Consider the following 18,125-nt stretch of genomic DNA (forward strand, 5'->3'; position numbering starts at 1 on the left):
CGTTGTGAAAGTTCCCCGGACTTAGCCGTTATGTTTGGGTTCATAACGGCTGGCGTCGTAAAAATACTACTGTTTTTGTCCAAAGGAACTGCCAAAGTTACTCGTAGCCACTTTAAGTTATGGAAACTTACACAGTAGGCTAAAATGCGGGCTGTTTTAAATATAAAGTGCTACCATAACATTATCTGAAAGCTGAAGTAAGTTGTGTTTGCTTGTAGATGACTGCACCAGTGTTGAAAAAGATTCGGCACTGAACACAATTGTAACTTTTGTGGTAATGAAATTGAAACTACTGATCACCTGCTTTTCATTGGCTGTGTCTTATTTAAGGGGCCGCATCCTTCTAAGGACGCGGTCTATGAAGGCCATAGCCTGTGAAGGCCGATTCGAAGGCCGAAAGAGCGTTGTTAAACGAGACGGTCTCCGCAGGTCTCGGTTTACGAGCATTTCCGGTTTGCGTAACAAGCCATTACCTTGCGTGATGACTCGCCGCTCCTGTGCTGCCTAGCAACCCTGATTGCTGCCAACGGAAACAGCCTTGTCAACGGAGGAATAAAGAAAAAGAAGTTGCCTACCAGACGAAAAGAAAAAAAAGTACAAGAAAAAAAGAAAGGAAGATAAAAGTTAAGAAGATGGAGCAACACGTTGCTGTTTTGTTATTTTTTATTTTATTTTATGCCATCTCTGAAAAAAACGCAAAGAATCTTGGGATATGTTGGGACGCGAAGGATACATCTGTTGGACCCTTCAAAACCGTGAAACGAAGGCTGCATTTCTCGGCCGCATATGAAGGAGCCTTCCAAATGGAACAAGCCTTTGTGCGCAGCTATGATGCAATCAGTCTTCAAATGCAGCCTTCGTAGGCTGCGGCCGCTCGATTGAGATACACCCATTGTGTATATTCTGAAGCCTTTTGGGAGGATTTGCAGTCCTGCCAAAATCCAACAACACACTCCTCTCACAGGACAAAACAAAGTGTTTGATGTAAGGACATTCATGATAACTAGATTTTGAACAATGTGATACGCCTGGCAAAATGTTTCATCCATGCCTACTTTGCTGAAAGAGAAACATGCAAGATCTCCCCTTGGAACTAATGAATCGATGAATGTGTTTGAGGACCCCTAGCTAGCAGAACGGAGATTCCCTAGGCCTGTAATAGGTCTGTTTATTTATTTATTTATTTTTTCTATTTGACTCAGGGAAAAAGGTCTCTTTTTTGTTTTACAATCTATGTTATCCTTTTTATTCATTATGCTTTGTAGGCTATGCAAGAACATAGGGGTTATTTACATGTATTCTATGAAGGGAATAGGAGTGAATTGTTAATTGTTTTTGATCATTTGATCCACACTTCGAAACAGAAGATGGCGGTAAAGCACCAATAAGCTGGATGCCAACCGCCGTAAAACACAAAAAAGAAGAAGAATCCACTGCGCACCGGAAGTTGCGTCACGTCGACGGAGCATCCGAGTGAAGTGTAAACAACATGCGGATTTTAGGTCCACATCCATGATATGAGTAGCAAGAGGCAGGTGATATGATGAAATACATATTCAAAACTATGTCCAAATTGTATACCCACTGCATGCATACTACATCATTTGCATGATCACCTGTAGTAAGCCCTATGTATAATAGTAAACAGAAAATAGTGTGCGATTTGGAGGAACTCAGGGTGACACTTGACGGAACCACAGCGTGAGCGAAGAAATCCACCGGACCTTTTTTACTGGCGCACTCTGCTGGCTAGCTTTTCAAGTCAGGTTGCAGCTGACAACAAAACCAAGGTAAAGAGATGTTTTTTTCTCTCGTTAAGAATATTACAGTTATACTGAGTTACATTGGGTGGGGGCATATGGCTATCTATTGTTCGAGCAGCACAGAGCGAAGCCGAAAGCAGCTTGTTTGTGTAATGGACAACTGGCTGCTGTCTTCTCCATCCGTCAACTTTAACGCATATTTATTTCACTAACTATAAGACACTGAATTTGGAATTTGCTTTTTGGGGGGTGAATTTAGTGTTTTAATACAACGATGCAAGATTCCAATAATCAAGTATTTAAAAAAAATCAATCAATTGTATTTCAATGTGCATTGAATAGGCTAAAGAAATAGATGGAACAGCTGCAGGTGTTTCAGGGTGTGGGTGTGTGGGTGTGTGTGTGTGTGTGTGTGTGTGTGTGTGTGTGTGTGTGTGTGTGTGTGTGTGTGTGTGTGTGTGTGTGTGTGTGTGTGTGTGTGTGTGTGTGTGTGTGTGTGTGTGTGTGTGTGTGTGTGTGTGTGGACAGCAGCAACTCTTCCAGGTCCCAAGTATCCGGGTCAGGTAGCTGCAGTCCTGCCGCTTGTCTTCTCCGTGCCCGGGACAAGATTACATTCATAGTTAATTTTATGTTTTGTAAAACAACTTTTGTGTCAAGTGGTGTTGGTGGTTTCAATGAAAGCCAACGGACACAACTGGTTAAGGCACGCGTCATAATTTTTTTGTGAGCAGTTTCGTGCCGTATGGCACTCAGCCGCCCTCTTTCTCTTACTCAGAGTAAAAAGTAAAACATCACATGAAGGTACACCGGTTGTCACATGTGCCTTCATGCTTGCTGCCTGACAGACATCACCGTCTGCAATTATTACCACAGTGCATCCCTCCAAACCAGGGGTCTCTAACACGGGCAGGTTTTCAGTAGCCCGCCCGGGCCTGTAGTTTGACCGACTGTGTTGTACAAAAACAAAAGATGATCCGTGGTCCGTACATGGTCGGCAGTATATATATCTATGGTTGGATTGAGTGAAATGCCAAGAAAGAAAGAAAAAGCCAGCTGTGTGATCACGTGATCGGCGCGTGTGTAATATGGAACAGTTAGTGCGAGCAGAGCGAAATAACTGGGCTACTTTAGGCTATTGACGCAAATCACACAATACATTACTTGTATTATGTGAAAATATTTATTCATTTATATTTTTCGGCTCCACTATCCCACCCAGGTCAGGATAGTTTAGTTTGAGTTTAGTTTTTCATCTCCGTGTCAAACCACTGAGCTGACCAGCTGTTCACTAAAGCGGGAGTCAGTCATTCCTATGGAGAAGGAGGTAAAAAATTTCCAGAATCATATTCAGCTTAAGTCTCAACAACACTCACAATATTTCTGGAGCCTTGTAGACCCAGAAAACTAAAAAGAACATTCACCAAGCAGCACTGAAAATGTCTGCTTAATTTGTCTTGACATACCTTTGTGAAGCTCCTTTTTCTGACAAGAATGTCATTAAATCTAAATTCAGAACAAGATTGACTGATGAACACTTAAATGACTGTATTAGAGTGAACCTGAGTGCATAGGCCTACACTCCAGCATGTACACCTCTGTGGTGGACTCCATGCAGTGCCAGTCATCTCACTAACTTTAAAAAAATAATGTGTGTTCTTAGGTCCCATGTGTACAATAAGGTGCTTGTTGTAAGGTGGTGATAATGGACCTTGATGTGAATTTTCAGTGATGTGAAAAAATGAAATGGACCTTTGATGAAATAATTTTTGATAAGCATTGGGTATTGCAATTTCACACGTCAGAAGCTTAGTTCAGTTTATGTGTGCTATGTGAATAAATACAAGCGATGTGATGCAAGTAGCTCTTCGCAACTATAATTTTTTTTAAAGTAGCTCTACCCCTAAAACCCCCCAAAAGCGTCTCGCGTCCATTGAAATTTACGCGCGCCCGATTGCAGCACTAAAGTGACTGTCCCTACCAGTCCCGTTCTTTTGAGAAGCATCTTGCTGCGACCTGCGGGTAGGCGGGACAGGACACCAAGAAGAGGGGTTTCAAGTTGGCGGAGTGAGAGGCAGCACTTTTGCAGGCTCCGGTTTCATGTTCTTTATTCAGTCCTTGAACCGTGATTAAACAGTGTAATAACCCTCTGCTAAACAGCTATTTAACTTAGTGTCAAATACAGTGACAAAAATTGTTGAGCTTTTCTTCTTTCTGTACAGGCATGCAAACTAGTCACCTTTTGGCGAAATTCGCCGTTTTGGAAACAAAATCGGCCACCTATGTGATTCGTGGAGATCCGCTGAGAAAATATTTTGGGAGGGGGGTGGGGGTCTGATGGCCAGCACAGTGTGTGTGTGTGTGTGTGTGTGTGGGGGGGGGGGGAGCATGGACCTATTAAGAAAGTGGAGTGACCATAGTGACTATGATTGACGGATGGTGCATTAGGGGCCACTCACACTAGGGCCGCGGCCCCGTGCCAAAGCTCATTTGCATACTAAAGTCTAGAACGTTTGGCTAGTGTGCCCACGCCAACTTGTATTCCAGCACGGAACAGCCCCTTGGCCACGGCACACCTGGGAGAGGTGTGCCGTGGCCAAAGTACAGATGCTAATGAGATGACACGCGCACAAGCAAGCGCACAGGCGGCGTCCGTTAACGTCCGCTGCCTTACTAGTCCACCAGAATTGCCCACCACTTGGACTTGTAGCTACATAAAATGTGTGAGAATTAACGTGTGTGTAGGCCTAGGTGTGGGCTAATAAAAGAGGGAGAGAGCTAAATAGGTGAACGCAGAAAGCAAAGCAAAAAGGTTTTCGTGTTTACTCACGTTGGTCAGATGATTTTTTTCTTTTTCCTCCCGTCAGCTGTCATAACTGCCTTTACGCAGGGCGGTGGAGACGCACCCAAAACAACACAACCCGGCCCGGTGATAAGGAAACAGTAGCCTACACTAAGGTTTAACAAGAAACTTTATAAAGACACTTAGAAAAACAATCTCTGCCCATACAAAAAGTTCTGACTTGGATTTGATGGAGCGATGTGTGTGTGTATAAAACCATCCGGTACGTATGGTCTGATGACGGGCCGTTATATTAATAATAAACAGCGTGCTGCACAAATATGAGACTGTCCACCGCGACCTATTACGTCAAGGCTACATTTTAAAAAAACAATAGCTTAAGGATTCTCTTTGCTCTAATGTGGAAGTGGAATATGATGCAAATTTGGCCGGATGAAAATATTCACAAACAGTCGTATAGCCTACAAGACTACGCTCCAAATCCTATACGCGCACGGTGACGTAGGCAAGGTGCAAACATGCCCAGGCCACGAGCAGTGTGAGCACGGGCCAGTGTGGGGAGGTGGGGAATCGTGCTGAATCTTCCTGCAGCACGGAACAGGCAAACGGCCCTAGTGTGAGTGCGCCCTTAGACCGACGGTACTTTATTCCGACTATATACACAATCCCTGGAGTCTCTCTCTCTCTCTCTCTCTCTCTCTCTCTCTTCAAATTCAAATGGGCTTTATTGGCATGAAAGTTTAAAATAAAAAAACAATGTTGCCAAAGCAAAGTATCAAGATACAATAAGTCCAATAAATCAGACAAAACACATATGAACATTATATACATTATGAACATTATATTACTTATACTGTGTGTGTGTGTGTGTGTGTGTGTGTGTGTGTGTGTGTGTGTGTGTGTGTGTGTGTGTGTGTGTGTGTGTGTGTGTGTGTGTGTGTGTGTGTGTGTGTGTGTGCGTGCCTGAATCATTCACTGGCCCTCAGGTTGTGGCATGTTAATACATACTGGGCAGCAAGATGTGCCCGTCTTTTATTTTTAGTATTTTTAATTTGGAGAGGTCGTTCAGGTCTTTGAAATCTGGTACTACAGAGCTGAACTTGTTCAAATACAATTTTCTTGTATCATTTAAATTTGTACATTGTAGGAGAAAGTGCATCTCTGTCTCAACCTCACCTGTCGAACAGTGACCACATTTTCTGTTTTCTTTTGGTTGCCTTGGTTAGGATCTGTCTCTGCTTTCTATCTCTGACAGTAGAGAGATATTCTGCTAATTCATAATTTATTTTAAGGATAACATTCCAATCTACTTTGGCTTTTAGTTGTTTCTTCCCAATGGTCCAGATAGGTTTCTTTACATTGTGCTATAATTTGCTTTACTCTGCAGGGTTCAACATAACTTTTTTTTCCTACTGGCCCGTCGGGCCAGTGGATCCGAGTTTTACTGGCCCCTTGTATATTTTCACTGGCCCTGCAGACACTTTTTTTCCCGTAATTTTGTGTCAATAATTATAATACAGTACAGAAGTTCCCTTTAGATTTGGTTATTTTTCTTTTAGTTAATTATATGAAATGTTGATATTGCTCATACACATAATATAAAACCAGGCAAACATATTGAATGTGAAGCCTACAACTGAAAGTATGTGAAAGGAGTGGGCCAGTATTTCAAAGTCCAGTAGTTTGATGAGTGGTTTTATTCTTGAATTTGGGCAGTTTAATGAATAGTTCACCTGCAGAAGTCATGATCAAAAATAGGGAAAAATAAGAGAAGTGGTAGGCAGTGTTTATCACTTTCTCCATATCCAGTAGGGATGTGAATGTTTTCCACTCGAGTTCAAGTAGACTTTAAAAATAGAAATCCGAAAATCAGGGGGTTAAGCCGTTATTTTCTTATGTGAGATGTCACTGTATGCGGGTTCACGTCTGGTCGTGAGCGCGCTGCAGGAGCGTCACTTCTGCATGAAGTGTCAGCTTCACATAAGCAGTGCAAAATATGCAGCATAAGTTAAATGCTCGTCTAAGACTATGATGTTAAATCACCTTAGAAACACACAATGCCTAGTGCGAGCGAAGCAGCGTTTCACCGTGAGATTTCGCCAGTGAGCGAGTGAGCCGCCGCGCGGAAGAACTCCGCGCAGAAGTTTGACTACTAAAATAGTAACCAGGGATATTCTCCCCGTTAGCGATGTCAATGGGGAAGGCTTCCGCGATCTGATTGTATGTCTCGAGCCTTAAAACACAGAGCCATGTCGGCAAACAAACTCCCCCCCGTTAGTTTCTGTCTACAGCCGACACAATTACAATCACCAGCGACGCATTCACAGCGGTTAAATAAAGTCTCTAATTTGTATTACTATAAGCGCTTTGATGCAAATACTGTAACATTACGGCAGCAGCTAAAGGAAAAGCGCAGTTATCACTTTTTTTTCTGCACCTCAACCTCTGCTGTGGGAAGAAAGAAAGGGGGCAAAGTAAGTCGATTGATTTGTTGACTCGAGATCTTAATAAGTCGTTCACATCCCTAATATTGAGTTGGCTCTCTCGGTATTGTCCCGCTCGCGGAGCGGATCGGAGGGTAGGCCTAAAGCTCTGCCAACGGAGCGAGAGTGCGCCCGCTTGTTGCTCCGCCTGTCAAAACGCCAACGCATAGTAGGCTATGTCCACTGGCCTTTTATTAAAAAAGATATGATATATTATGTATATTATAATGAGTCTTAAATAAACACAACGCAGGTGGCTCATCATCCCTCTGTTACCTGCCTTATTGTTTAATTCTCATGTATTGAGTTCATGAAAATAAAACTGTAAGACAATCAGAGGATTTAAATAAATACGGCTGAGAATAATATAGTCTACAGGGTTCAACATAACTTTTTTTTCCTACTGGCCCGCCGGGCCAGTGGATCCGAGTTTTACTGGCCCCTTGTATATTTTCACTGGCCCTGCACACACTTTTTTTTCTTCATAATTTAGTGTCAATAATTAAAATACCTGTATTAGAAAAATAACCAGATATAAAGGGAATATCTATACTGTAACAGTATAGATATTCCCTTTAGATTTGGTTATTTTTCTTTTAGTTAATTATATGAAATGTTGATATTGCTCATACACATAATATAAAACCAGGCAAACATATTGAATTTGAAGCCTACAACTGAAAGTATGTTGAAAGAGTGGGCCAGTATTTTGATGGTTGTTTTTATTCTTGAATTTGGGCAGTTTAATGAATAGTTCACCTGCAGAAGTCATGTTCAAACATAAAAAAAATAAGAGATGAAGGTCTGATCATTCTTTGTGGTGTGGTAGGCTGTTTTTATTACTTTCTCTATATGCATTAGGGATGTGAATGTGTCGACCGAATGACCGGTTTTCCACTTGCGCTCAAGTTGACTTTAGAAATAGAATAGAAATCCGAAAATCAGTTGGTTAAGCCGGTTTTTTAATGGGAGATTTCACCGTATGCGAGTTCACGTCTGGTCATGAGCGCGCTGCAGGAGTGTCACTTCTCCATGAAGTGTCAGCTTCACATAAGAGTCCGGTGTGGGACCATTTTTTCAAACTATTGATAAAAAACAATGCAGTGCAAAATATGCAGCATAAGTTAAACGCTCGTCTAAGACTATGACGTTAAATCACCTTAGAAACATACAATGCCTTCGTCCGATCACAGCAGCGTTTCACCGTGTGATCTCGCCAGCGATGTGAGCCGCCGCGCAGATGAACTGTGGTTTGTGGCTAAAATAATAACCGGGGATATTCTCCCCGTTAGCGATTTCAATGGGAAAGACTTCCGCGATCTGATAGACCCCTTATCAGTCTACGTCACACAGCGTCACTCACCGCTCTACTGCGCATGTCAGCCGCAGAAAGAGACAAGAGCGACACGAGCCACAATCATGTCTTGTTGTGCTGTTGGATGCACAAACCGTTTATTTTTTGTTTGAATGGTGATAAAGCTAGTAAATGCCTAAATGCACCGCTGTATAATTAATTACATAAATGAGTTGTGAAATGTTTACAATAAGGACAGTGACTGGAGACGAGGCTATAGCAATGGAAAGCAATGGAGGCTTATTTACAATGACCCAGACGTTATACATCTCCGTCCTCTTCCCTTGTGTTTGACTCTATGGTTTGACAAGGCAGTAGGGGTTTGCACGTGTAGCCGGTAAGTAGGCTAAATCATACCATTTAGGAAAAATCAATAAACGAAAACCGAGTGGGGTCGACATGTGCTAGCATACTGTAGGCTACTAAAGCAGATAACACAACATATTATTGTGTTTGGTTATAATATTTATTAATTTAACTGCTCCACCATAAGTTTCACTTTCCTTTTCATCTCCGTCTCAAACAGCTGGTCTGATAAACTGGTCGGCTCGTGAGCCCAACGCCCCGAAAGCAGGAGTCAGTCTAAAAACAGATGATCACTATAGGCTAGTTATGATCACTTTTAAATCAAAAAGCAAAATTATGAAATAAAGGCATCTCTGCCTCTCTCTGTCTATCTGTCTGTCGGTTTTTACTGTCACTCTCCAACAGCAGTCCGGCCACTGAAGTCGTCGGGGCCATTTCTTCTCATCATTTATCTACTCAACTGCCGGCAACGCGTATGGGTCATTAAGATGTTTCCTGTTCAATAGTGTTAATGTTTCCGCACAACCAATGTTATCACTCGCTGATAAACTGTTTTAGTAAGCTGACAACATCGCTATTTAACACCATGGACCTATAAAGAAACACCGCAACTGCAATACAATCAAACGGGTAACCATGGCAACCAGCCAAACAAATTTTCTTTCTGCAGCTATGCATGCGCGCATCCGCCGTGTTGATAAACAGATAAGGGGTCTATTGAATGTCTCAAGCCTGAAAACACAGTGCCAAACTGCGCAACTATAGGAACTGTACAGTGAGCGGAGTCCCTCCGTTCGTTTCTGTCTACAACCGACACAATCACCGGAGACGCATTCACAGCGTTTAAATAACGCCTCTCATTTGTATTACCATGCAAATACTGTAACATTACGGCGGCAGATAAAAGAAAAGTGCAGTTATAATTTTCTGCACCTCAACCTCTGCTGTGGGAAGAAAGAAAGGGGGCAAAGCAAGTCGATTGATTTGTCGACTCGCAGGCGGACCGTAGGCAGCTCTGCCAATGGAGCGAGAGTGCACCCGCTTGTTGCTCCGCCTGTCAAAACGCCCACGCATCGGTTGTCCACTGGCCTTTCATTAAAAAATATAATTTATATTATGTTTATTATATTGAGTCTTAAATAAACACTGCTTTCATTCCGACTCTCAACGCGCATTTCAATGAACCATGATATAGTCTACAAAAAGATAATGAACTGTGATTGGCCTGCATATGATTTTACTGGCCCCGGGCCTACGGGCCATGCGTTATGTCGAACCCTGGTCTAAAGAAAGCAAAGTCTCATCATCATCATTCCTTGCATTCTAACCGATGCACCATTCCTGGATGCTATTCATACCTATTGATCTAGCCCTCCTGCATTATCACTAAAACACTATGTTTTATTTTATAAAAAATACTCGCAAATGTAGCCTACTTTACATAGACTTTTAGTTAATAAACGGTGTGCACCTCCCTTGGTGCTGACATGGACCTATGAGGCTGCCCGTAATAAATGTGATGCCGTGGTTGTGTGACGTTGGACCAGAAACTCTCCGTGAAGTCGGAGTAATCCGCCAGGCTCTGTACAGCGGCCGCTTATGCTGTCAAGCGCCCGCCTCCCCCGTTCTTTCGCATGTGTAACCACTAGCCTTCCTCTCATAAGGACCAGGGCAGGCTGTGGTGTACAGCGGCCGCTGCTGTCATGTGCACCCGCCTCCCCCGGTCGTTCGCCTGTGTGCTTCTTCTCATAAGCACGGACCTACAAAAAAAGGTCCAAGCTATGAACGACGGCCACCATCGCCGTCTTTCGGCCCCTCCACCCGCTCTTTCGGCTGTCATAAGAGCACAAGAGCCCTCGTCTTTTTTTCTCCCCCTCTCGTTGTTTTCACATGGCGATAAAAGTAAACACACACAGGGCGCACTGCAGACTACGTCACAGGTGCGCGGCCAGGAGACTCTGGTTGGGAGGGGGGAGTGAGTGGGTTGCCAATGCATGTGAGTCTGTGAGGCAGAGAGCCACAGGAAAGAGCGAGAGAAGCGAACACCAGCGAGTTTGCCGGTGGCGGCGGCGGTTAAAAAAAACACATTACGTGCCAATTTGTATTCGATGGTCGCAATAGGGTCATTTTATACATCCCATGGAGAACATCTCGCGATACATCGCATATATTCGATATATCGCCCAGCCCTAGATCCTCCAATAAGTTTATTTGCCGTTTACATGCAGAGCAGCTGACTGAGAGATCGGCTTTATGAAACGCGCACATTATGTAAGTGATCACTGTATGAATGAGAGCGATTTAACACTTATATTAACATAAATAAACCGCTTACTTCACCTTTAATATCTAAGCCTGTGTAGCACATAGAAACATGAAATAAAATACATTTAAAAGGTAAGGTTCGGGGCGCCCTTAGCTCAGTTGGTAGGGCGTCCCCCCCATGGGCCTCGGCCAGCAGCGGACCCGGGTTCGATTCCACCCCACGGTCGTTCTCTGCATGTCACTCCCCTCTCTGCCCCATTTCAACTCTGTCTCTACACTATCAATAAAGCATAAAAATGCCAAAAAAATACCTTAAAAAAAAAAAAAAAGAGGTAAGGTTCACAGGTTTTATTTAAACATGCTCCCTTAGCGCTTACAAACCAACACATTTTTCTAAAAATTGTCAAAATTAGATGGAGGGAGAAAAAAAAATGAAAAATAATATAAACTATTTAAAAATAATGTGCTAAATTAGGTTATAATCCTGCTTCCTTTAAAGGTACAACGAGTAAGTCGGCACGTTGGCGACACCTTTGAACAAAAGCGGTAGTATTTTTACGACGCCAGCTGTCGTGAAGCTGTTTTCTAGCTCGTGCAGGGCCTCAAGATTCAAATAATCAGGAAGCAATATAGTGCGTGTCCGTGTGTTGAAAGTGTGAGGGCACCGGACTCTTTTCGGCTCGGTGAGAGTGGTTAGTGACACAGCATCAACTACACCTGACCTGATTGCAATGAGTTGATCCATTGTCACCTCTCACGGAGCTGAACGAGTATGTGTCCCCAGTCCCCACACAAAGCGAATGAACGAGAGACGGCAGTTAGTTATGGATCACGATGAGGTAATGTGTTTATGTTGTTGTAAATAATGACTATTTCAGATGAATAATGGTCATCTGATGATGCTGGTGAGGCAAAGTAAACTTTGTTTTAGTAGGCTACCGCTCATTCATTTAGGAGTAAACACTGCAGTCTAGGTTCGCTGCGTGAAATTGTGTATACGTTGCTTGGCAACGCCCTCCCGCCCGCCTATCACTCTCCCTTTGAGCTTTTCTTCATTGCATTTTATTTTTTTTTCTTTGATGGTTCAGCCCCGTTATCAGTCATTATGACGACAAATAACTGTCTCAAACAAGGCTCCCGCTCCCCTTCTAGGATGACCAGATCGCATTTCCATTACTTTTCACACGTCCCGCAAATTGAGACGTTGTCCCGCATTGTTATTGAAAGTGAGCCCCCCTTTTTAAATGCGTGTTTTATAATCTGGCATTTATCCGATAGCTGTCAGGAGACAGCAGTCTCCGTTTGTCTGTGTGTGTGTTTGTCTGTGTGTGTGTATCGGGCTGCTGGGCTCAGTGGCTCTGTGAAGGTGCTGCCTGCAGTGCTTCAACGTTCACTTTCCTGTTACTTCAAAATAAAAGCCAACTCACGTTTGTCAAGTGAAATGCTAATGTGAAGCCAGTGAAATGCTTTTAATGTGAAGCCGCAGCCTTAACGCTCTATTTGTTTAACAGTAGCTAACTTAACTGCTGCACGCTGATCTAAAGATAGTGTTTTTTTAATTTAGAAAGCCGTGTCTCTGGCATTACCGGTGGTGACACGAGTTTATTTTGCTAAAAAAACGGCACTTTGTCCCGCATTGTCCCGCACAAACGTAGTCTTTGTCCCACATCTGGTGAATTGGGATCTGGTCTCCCGCTCCCCTTCCCTCACCTGGAGTGATAGGCTTTTCAATTCACGTTCCTGCGCCACACTGAAATCTGCGACCAATACGGATATGTGACCATAGAGCATGCACGCGTGAACCGAAAATCGGACTGGGTGTACGACCAGATCAAATGCAGTAATAAAAACTATATAAAAACGTCTTTCTTTGCACTGATGGTCTCGTTTGCTGTTAAAGGTAATTTATGATTATCAGAGGAAAAATTAGGCTGTTTAAAAGATATTTAAATGTTACTCGTTGCCGCTTTAAGCATGGATAGTAGTGACAGTGTGCAGTGGAGAGAGAAAGATAGACAGATAGAGGGAGGAAGAGATAGCTTTATTTTATAATTTAGTTCAGTTATCACTGGCACCATAAATCCGACTTCTCAGTACAACTGGAACGCAGACTGACTCCCGCTGTCGGGAGCCGATCAGCTGGTCCAAACAGCTGTATACCACGGAGATGAAAACAAAACTGAAACTTAACTATCGCCTGGCTCGGCTGAATTTGAGTTGGAGCAGCAAAATATAGCCTAAATTAATAAATATCGTTAATAAATAGATGCAATGTGTTGTGTGATTTTCGTCAGTAGCCTATAGTAAACCTAGATTCTGCGCTCCGAACGCCACTAACTGTTCTGTAATACACTGTTGCCGACACAGCCGGCTTATTGTTTTTTTATTTAATTTTTTTGATTGACGTGATTTTCGGCAACCCACACAACATTTGGGTGGTCATGTGGTCTTAAACAAATCAACAAAACCCACCTCATGTGTATTTGATCCAATGACGGTGCATTCTCTGCTGCGCGCACCATGAAAATTAGATAAAACAACAATGCTGCGCTACGCAGCAGCCAGCAGGAGATACAATGTTGCGTCGCGCAGCAGCCGGCATCAATGGGTTAATAATGTGCTTTTGGCTATTGCTGTTTTTACGGTTTGTGCATGGTGTTCTGGCCGACACACCTGAGGTGAATGTAGTGATTATAGCAGATCAGAGCCGAAACAACACACTCGCCCGTTTCCTCCACTATCGTCATATTTTGCACCGTTATGTTCCAGCACACGACTGAGAGAGGGGGGTGTGTGTGTGTGTGTGTGTGTGTGTGTGTGTGTGTGTGTGTGTGTGTGTGTGTGTGTGTGTGAACAGAAGAGAAACTATGGTGACTACAGAGTCTATTTGTATGTGTTTGATTAATGGTTGTGTAGCAAAGATAATGCAAATCCTGTTAATAGTTTATTGTAAGGGAATTTGGTGTGATTGATTTTAGGCTCCATGTTAATTTCTGTCTTATTTAATGCTGGTTTTTGCCCGCATTTTTAACCGTTTTTCGAAGCTGTTTTTAACGTTGTTCTTGGTAAATACCTACACACTTTGTATGGGAAAAGTCAAGAAGGTTGGCTGACTAACTTGTTTTGCTCATTTTACTATTCATCTGATAAAATTTAAAGTTTTTTTTGTCCTTAATTCTCTTCACCAGAATACACCAAATTGCTTCTCTTACATGTTCAAATCACAAAAAAAATCTTCTGGGGGACATGTCACCGTTTCCATGGCTTATGAGTTTGCATGCCTGAAAGGTGCAGTATAAAGAGGCGTACAGTAGGCCCTAAAGAGGGTCAACTTAACCCTATCTGAACAATGTGAAAGTTTTCTCGCCAGCATGTGTTGGCTTGCGCACATAACATAAGTCGCTGTCTATATAGGTCATCATTATCACACATTTCATTTGTAATGATGTGTCCCAAATATTTTATTTTACAGCTGACAGACATTGCCTGCCCTGACAGATAGAAAGCTGGTAAACTACACCGTGTTCCAAAGTATTATGCAAATTGGATTGATTTGTCATAAACTTAAAATTTTTTGTTTTTCAATAAAACGTATGTATGATATTGTGTCTCAGGATGCCTTGGATCACTGAAATTAATCTCATACACCTGTGATAATTAGTTTGCCATGTGAGCCCAATCAAAGGAAAAACTACTTAAGAAGGACGTTCCACATTATTAAGAAGGCCACATGTTTCAAGCAATATAAGAAAGAAAAAGGATCTCTCTGCTGCCGTCCAATAGTGCAATACCTTGGACAAGGTATGAAAAAAATTTATATTTCAGGGAAACTTAAGCGTGATCATCGTACTGTGAAGAGATTTGTGGCTGATTCAGAGCACAGACGGGTTGGTGCAGATAAAGGCATAATGAGGAAGGTTTCTGCCAGACAAATTCATCGGATAAGGAGAGCAGCTGCTAAAATGCCATTACAGAGCAGCAGACAGGTATTTGAAGCTGCTGGTGCCTCTGGAGTCCCTCGAACCTCAAGGTGTAGGATCCTCCAGAGGTTTGCAGCTGTGCATAAACCTATTATTCGGCCACCCCTAAACAATGCTCACAAGCAGAAACGGTTGCACTGGGCTCAGAAATACATGAAGACTATTTTTCAAACAGTCTTGTTTACTGATGAGTGCCGTGCAACCCTGGATGGTCCAGATGGATGGAGTAGTGGATGGTTGGTGAATGGCCGCCATGTCCCAACAAGGCTGCGACGTCAGCAAGGAGGTGGTGGAGTAATGTTTTGGGCCGGAATCATGGGGAGAGAGCTGGTAGGCCCCTTTAGGGTCCCTGACGGTGTGAAAATGACCTCGGCAAAGTATTCTTAGTTTCTGACTGACCACTTTCTTCCGTGGTACAAAAAGAAGGACAGTGCCTTCCGTAGGAAAATCATCTTCATGCATGACAATGCACCATCTCATGCTGCAAAGAATACCTCTGTGTCATTGGCTGCTATAGGCATAAAAGGACAGAACCTCATGGTGTGGCCCCCCATCTTCCCCTGACCTCAACCCTATTGAGAACCTTTGGAGCATCCTCAAGCAAAAGATCTATGAGGTTGGGAGGCAGTTCACATCAAAACAGCAGCTATGGGAGGCTATTCTGGCATCCTGCAAAGATATTCAAGCAGAAACTCTCCAAAAACTCACAAGTTCAATGGATGCAAGAATTGTGAAGGTGATATCAAAGAAGGGGTCCTATGTTAAAGGTCACATATTATGCTAAATGCACTTTTTAAATGTGTTCTAACATATCCATGGGTCCACGGTGTGCCTAGAGACTGCCAAAATATAAAAAAAAATAACAATCTCTCCTTTTCTCACTCTCCCCCTTTCTGAAACCCCCACCCCTCCCCCCCAATATACTCCAGTCAGAATTCTCGCCGACTATTACGTAATAGTCGGCACAGCCACATCCCCATATTTTCTTTATATGTCCATGCTTCCCCCCCAGAAACGTCCACCGTGCCGATGGAAAATTTTCCGAGCGACAGCCATGTTGTTTTCCCCGCTAAGCGACAAGATGCCCTTAGTACAGCCTGAATGTTACATACACCAACACAGAATGCTTTTGCTCATACTCCACTAATTTATCTTCAGGGTTCAACATAACTTTTTTTTCCTACTGGCCCGTCGGGCCAGTGGATCCGAGTTTTACTGGCCCCTTGTATATTTTCACTGGCCCTGCACACACTTTTTTTTTCTTCATAATTTAGTGTCAATAATTATAATACCTGTATTAGAAAAATAAATAAAGATAACCAGATCTAAAGGGAATATCTATTCTGTAATAGTATAGATATTCCCTTTAGATTTGGTTATTTTTCTTTTAGTTAATTATATGAAATGTTGATATTGTTCATACCCATAATATAAAACCAGGCAAACATATTGAATTTGAAGCCTACAACTGAAAGTATGTTGAAGCCAGTATTTTAAAGTCCAGTAGTTTGATGGTTGTTTTTATTCTTGAATTTGGGCAGTTTAATGAATAGTTCACCTGCAGAAGTCATGATCAAACATAAAAAAAAAATAAGAGATGAAGGTCTGATCATTCTTTGTGGTGTGGTAGGCTGTTTTTATTACTTTCTCTATATGCATTAGGGATGTGAATGTGTCGACCGAATGACCGGTTTTCCACTTGCGCTCAAGTTGACTTTAAAAATAGAATAGAAATCCGAAAATCAGTGGGTTATGCCGTTTTTTTAATGGGAGATTTCACCGTGTATGTGAGTTCACGTCTGGTCGTGAGCGCGCTGCAGGAGTGTCACTTCTCCATGAAGTGTCAGCTTCAAGAGTCCGGTGTGGGACCATTTTTTCAAACTATTGATAAAAAACAATGCAGTGCAAAATATGCAGCATAAGTTAAACGCTCGTCTAAGACTATGACGTTAAATCACCTTAGAAACACACAATGCCTTCGTCCGATCACAGCAGCGTTTCACCGTGTGATCTCGCCAGCGAGTGAGCCGCCGCGCAGATGAACTGTGGTTTGTGGCTAAAATAATAACAGGGGATATTCTCCCCGTTAGCGATTTCAATGGGAAAGACTTCCGCGATCTGATTGAATGTCTCGAGCCTGAAAACACAGTGCCAAACTGCGCGACTATAGGAACTGTACAGTGAGCGGAGTCCCTCCGTTCGTTTCTGTCTACAACCGACACAATCACCGGAGACGCATTCACAGCGTTTAAATAACGCCTCTCATTTGTATTACCATTGGGGCTTGGATGAAAATACTGTAACATTACGGCGGCAGATAAAGGAAAAGCGCAGTTATCATTTTCTGCATCTCAACCTCTGCTGTGGGAAGAAAGAAAGGGGGCTAAGCAAGTCGATTGATTTGTCGACTCGCAGGCGGACGGTAGGCAGCTCTGCCAACGGAGCGAGAGTGCACCCGCTTGTAGCCCCGCCTGTCAAAACACCCACGCATCGGTGTCCACTGGCCTTTCATTAAAAAATATATTTTATATTAGGTTTATTATATTGAGTCTTAAATAAACACTGCTTTCATTCCGACTCTCAACGCGCATTTCAATGAACCATGATGTAGTCTACAAAAAGATACTGAACTGTGATTGGCCAGTCACTGGCCCGGGCGGGACAGTGACTGGCCAATCAACTTGCCCTGCATATGATTTTACTGGCCCCGGGCCATCGGGCTATACGTTATGTCGAACCCTGATCTTAAAGGCCTACTTCACCGGTTTGAATATGAAGGTGTATTGAATTCTGAGATTCTGAGAAAAAACTTACTTTGTAAATATTACTGTGATGTCTTTTACTGTGACATCACAATAATATTTACAAAGTACGTTTTTTTTAACCCTATATTTCTCTTTCTGTGATGTCACGAGAAAGAGAAATATAGGGTTAAAAAAAACACTCTTTCTGCCTTTTCTCAGGCTAGGATGAACCGATTTAAATTTTTTTTGCACATTTATACTACATAGGATCTCAGAATTCAATACACCTTCATATTCAAACCGGTGAAGTAGGCCTTTAACCACAGCAGTCTATTAATGCCTCGTTTTTAATAACACAACAGATAGGAAGCTACCTGTGCTTTTTTTTAAACGGTGAAACTAAAATAATAGTTTTTATTGGTAGTTTTGC

At 42.7% G+C, this 18,125-nt stretch overlaps 1 protein-coding gene across 1 annotated transcript in view; it reads left to right on the plus strand.

Moving 5' to 3' along the window:
- The first annotated feature begins 1,485 nt into the window (after positions 1–1,485).
- The window catches only part of tiprl (TIP41, TOR signaling pathway regulator-like), a 52,283-nt gene continuing 35,643 nt past the window's right edge, over positions 1,486–18,125 (plus strand). The window contains exon 1 of the mRNA XM_080040583.1: positions 1,486–1,790. The gene's annotated coding sequence lies outside the window, so the exon portion shown is untranslated. The remainder of the gene's footprint in view (positions 1,791–18,125) is intronic.

This window comes from Ammodytes marinus, assembly GCF_949987685.1.
Source record: "Ammodytes marinus genome assembly, chromosome: 14".
Lineage (NCBI taxonomy): Eukaryota > Metazoa > Chordata > Actinopteri > Uranoscopiformes > Ammodytidae > Ammodytes > Ammodytes marinus.